Source organism: Elaeis guineensis, chromosome 11, assembly GCF_000442705.2.
Source record: "Elaeis guineensis isolate ETL-2024a chromosome 11, EG11, whole genome shotgun sequence".
NCBI lineage: Eukaryota > Viridiplantae > Streptophyta > Magnoliopsida > Arecales > Arecaceae > Elaeis > Elaeis guineensis.
This window is the reverse complement of record NC_026003.2, coordinates 17686191-17691125: the sequence shown is the minus strand read 5'-3', so window position 1 is coordinate 17691125 and position 4935 is coordinate 17686191. Positions and strand designations below refer to the sequence as shown.

Below are 4935 nucleotides of genomic sequence, written 5' to 3'. Positions count from 1 at the left end.
CTACTCTGCACACTGTGGCTTGCGATTTTATTTACAAATTTTAAGATTTGCACATCAAGTTTTTGGCGCCGTTGCCGGGGATTTGGCATTTTAAATTATTTTCAAATATTTGTTCTTCGTGCTTTATAACTCTCTTTCTTTTTCCTTTAGGTTTCTAGATTTAGTTGGTGATTGCTGGAAAACTCAGGTACGCTTCTAATTTTCTTTTATTATTTTTAGTTAATTACTTTTCCTTTTAGACCTAATCATTTGAATTTACTTAATCACAAAAAAAAAAAAAATAAAAAAATAAAATAAAACAAAAGACATTTCATAATCGTGAAGTAAAATATCAAAATAAAAAAAAATTCTAAATTAAAATCTTTTACATTCTTGGTCATCTTGTTTATTTGCATTTGATTTTCATAATTAATCTAAGGGCATCAACCCATTAACAAGATAAGGTGGGGATTTCATTACCCTTCCTTAGCCCAAAAACCATCTCCATCATATTGCATTACCTAGACCTTTAATCTTAAAATCAATTAGACGTCAACCTTAAGGAATTCGAGCTCAATAGGACAAGGAACCCTAAGAGTTCTACCAAGTTTGAGTTGTTTGATTAGTTGGTGTCTAGGCAAGTCCCTGAGGGTGGTTTGTTAAATTGGTTCAGTTGCTGGCCTGGCCAACTCGTTTGGTGTCTAGAAAGGCAACGATGAGTGAACCTCCCACCTCTTATACTTACCTGGCTAACTAGTTGATCAATCTCCACTTGGAAGGCTTGAAGGTCATCTTGGAACAGTTAGGAGCTGTCTAGATTTAGGTTAACCCTAGGATAGATTGAGTTTAATTTATTGTTTCACTTGTTTGAAAAATAAAAAAAAAATTATTAAAATTTAAATTAATTTGTTACTTTTCTTTAGATTTAGGACTCCTTAGGATCTTTTCTTTAGAACTTTTTCTCTTTTCTTTCTTTTTCTTATACATAAAAATTTTATAAAAAAAAATTGTATAAACATCGAGAACCGTACACCTCGTGTGTGGAGAAGAGTGTCGGGTCGTCTAGTTAGAATTGAGTCAATTCCTGTTGTTCCAATGGCTGAACCAATCCAACCCATGACCCTTAAGGATTTGTGTTATCCAGTTGGCTCCATCCAACCATCTTGTATCAGGTTGCCACAACCCACAGCTAACAATTTTGAAATCAAACCTCAAATCATAAATATGCTTCCAAAATTCACAGGATTAGAGGATGCTTATATATTTATTAGAGAATTTGAGGAGGTATGTGCAACCATGAAACTGCAATTAACAGAGGATGAGGTCAAACTTAGATTAATCAACTTTGCCCTTAAGGATAATGCTAAGAAGTGGCTTTATAGTCTGCCAAACCATTCTGTCACTACCTGGGAGGGCTTTGTGAGAATATTTTGAAAAAGTATTTCCCCATCATAAAACAGCTAGGATTAGGAATGAAATAAATCAATTTTACCAACTAGCTGGTGAATCATTTTGGAAGTACTTTGATCGTTTCAAGAATCTTTTGACCCAATGCCCACACCATGGAATAGAAACTTGGAGACTATGCCAGATCATCTATGAGGGGTTAGATTCAAACTCAAGAACCATGCTAGAGTCCATGTGCCAAGGCCAATTTATGGACAAAGAAACTACTGAAGCTTGGCAATTCTTAGAAGACCTAGCCGAGAAAAATTTACAGTGGGAAACAACTAGGGAACCTGATAAAGCTACACCTTCAAGAGGAGGAATGCATCAAATTCAACCAACCCTAGCATCAGAGGCAAGATTGCAACCTTAACACGTAGATTGGAAGCCTTAGAATTACAGAGACCAGCCAATGTAAATCAAATATCTGCACCCATGTGTAAAGGGTGCAATGCACCAGACCATGTCTTAGAAGAATGTTCCTACTCGAATGAGTGTGCACAGGTGAATGCCACCTATCAAGGACCATTGAACAATCCTTATGCACCCACATATAACCCAGGTTGGAGGAATCACCCGAATTTCTCATGGTCCCAGAATCCTAATGTAGGCAATCCAAATTTCAATCAGCAAAATCTAAGGTCCAACCCAGTGATGAACAACCCGCAGGCTTCCATGATAATGACAAGAAAATTACCTCTTTAGAGAAAAGCCTAGAAGCCATGATGAAGACACATACCAGCTTTATGCAAACCACGGGTCAATTCATAAATAATAACACCCAAGCTATAGCCCGTCTGAAATGCAAGTAAGTCAGCTGGCTTCGACCATTAGTGAACGAGAACATGGTAGGTTACCTAGCCAACCTGAGCCAAATCCTAGGAACCAAAATGGTCCACGACCCCAACAAGGAAACCAAGTTAATGGTGTAAATGCCATTCATACCTTAAGATCGGAAAATAAATAGACAATAAGGTAGTTGCACTTGATGATATAGAGGACTCATCTGCCGAGTCACCTTCTAAAACTACTACCTTTCAACCTCAAGCACCAGAAACTGAAAATTCACCTAGTCCAGTACTTAAAAGTCCTAGAGCTCCTTTTCCAAACAGACTGAAATCCAATAAATCTGAACATTTAGACAAAATTTTAGAGGTATTTAAACAAGTCCAAGTTAATATTCCTCTTTTAGATATAATCCATCAGGTTCCAACTTATGCCAAATTTTTAAAAGATCTTTGTACTAGGAAAAGGACCACTAATGTACCAAAGAAAGCATTTTTGGCTGCAAGTGTCAGTTCATACCTATCTAGCCATGTGCTAATTAAATATAAGGACCCTGGAGCTCCAACAATTTCTTTGTTATTGGAGAAACCAATATAAAAAAGGCCTTGCTAGATCTAGGAGCTAGTGTGAATATCCTTCCATATTCGGTGTATGAGCAACTAGGATTAGAAAAACTTCAACCTGCTGGGATCACATTACAGTTAGCCGATAGATCTCTCAGGATCCCTAAGGGAATGGTCGAGGATGTTCTGATAAAGGTTGAAAATTTTATTTTCCCTGTAGATTTTATTGTTTTAGAGACTGAGCCAGTTGCGAATCCTAAAGGACATATACCTGTCATTTTAGGAAGACCATTCTTAGCTACGGCCAATGCTGAAATCAATTATCGAAATGGTCTAATGAAGTTATCCTTTGGGAATATGACCATTGAGCTTAATGTTTTTAACTTAGAACAGGAATCTCTTCTCATGCTGATGTCAATGTAGTCCAAGATGGTATTTATGAATCCATTGACATTAGTGATGATGAAGTCGACCTAGAGTCTAACCCCTGTTAATCCATGAGTCTGAGGATGTCAATGAAATACTTAAAGAAAATCAGATTAATCAGGAATCGACACTTTTACTAACCAATCATTGAGATGGTGAAATCATCACCTAAACCATCGATAGAGGAAGCACCCATTTTAGAACTGAAACCCCTCCCAGAACATCTCAAGTATGCATATCTAGGATCCAAAGAAACTTTGCCTGTAATTATTGCATCAAACCTAGATCCCAAGCAAGAGGAGGAGTTAGTGTCAGTTCTAAAAGCAAATCAAGAAGCAATAGGTTGGACCATAGCAGATATCAAAGGAATAAGCCCTTCTATAGTTCAACATAGAATATACTTAGAGGAAGAGGCTAAACCAACAAGAGAAGCCCAAAGAAGGCTTAATCCAGCTATGAAGGATGTAGTTAAAAAGGAGATTCTGAAACTCCTAGATAGTGGAATAATTTATCCTATTTCTGATAGCTCTTGGGTAAGCCCAGTTCAAGTAGTACCCAAGAAATCTGGGGTAACAGTGGTCCAAAATGATGCAAACGAACTTATCCCAACTAGGACCCAAACGAGATGGAGGGTCTGTATAGACTATAGAAAGTTGAATGCTGCGACAAGGAAAGATCACTTTTCTTTGCCATTTATTGATCAAATGTTGGAAAGACTAGCCGGACAAGAGTTTTACTATTTTCTTGATGGATACTCCAGTTACAACCAGATCCCCATAGCCGCTGAAGATCAAGAAAAGACTATATTCACCTGTCCATTTGGTACTTTTGCCTATAGACGAATGCCCTTTGGACTATGTAATGCACCGACAACCTTCCAGAGATACATGATCAGCATGTTTTCAGATATGATAGAACGATTTCTAAAATTTTTATGGATGACTTTTCTATTTTTGGCCTAACCTTCGCCGAGTGTCTGAATCACCTGCAATTAGTTCTAGAACGATGTAAGGAGAAGCACTTAGTTCTCAACTGAGAAAAGTGTCAATTTATGGTCAAACAGGGAATAGTTCTTGGCCATGTCATTTCTAAAAAGGGGATTGAAGTGGACAAGGCCAAAATAGATCTAATTGCAAGTCTTCCACCACCTAAATCTGTGAAAGAAATACGTTCATTTTTAGATCATGCTGGATTCTATAGAAGGTTTATTGCCAACTTTAGCAAAGTAGCACGTCCACTGACTAATCTTTTGGCAAAGGATACCAAATTTGAATTTACTCGTGAGTGCTTGGAATCTTTTGAATTTCTAAAAAAAGCACTTGTATCAGCTCCAATCATTCATCCTTCTGTCTAGTCTGAACCATTTGAATTAATGTGTGATGCGTCCGATCATGTTGTGGACGCAATCTTAGGTCAACGGATAAATAAGCTGTCTAGAGTGATATATTATGCAAGTAAAACCTTAAATGATGCGCAGCTTAGCTACACCACAACTGAGAAGGAGTTCCTTGCCGTTGTCTTTGCTTTAGAGAAATTTAGATCTTATTTGGTTGGGACCCACACTATTGTTTATACCGATCACTCAGCCATTAGACATCTCCTAGCAAAGAAGGATGCCAAGGCACGCTTAATCAGATAGATTTTGCTCCTTCAAGAATTTGACCTAGAAATTAGGGACAAGAAAGGCACTGAGAACGTTGTAGCAGATCATTTGTCTCGAATTCTAGTCGCACCA

The 4935-nt window shown here is 37.5% G+C and overlaps 1 non-coding gene across 1 annotated transcript; it reads right to left on the bottom strand.

The window, feature by feature from the left end:
• Positions 1-1441: 1441 nt before the first annotated feature.
• On the bottom strand, positions 1442-1548 carry LOC140852690 (small nucleolar RNA R71). Its single transcript, XR_012135592.1, has one exon. It is a non-coding gene; the product is annotated as a small nucleolar RNA R71 (small nucleolar RNA).
• Positions 1549-4935: the final 3387 nt, after the last annotated feature.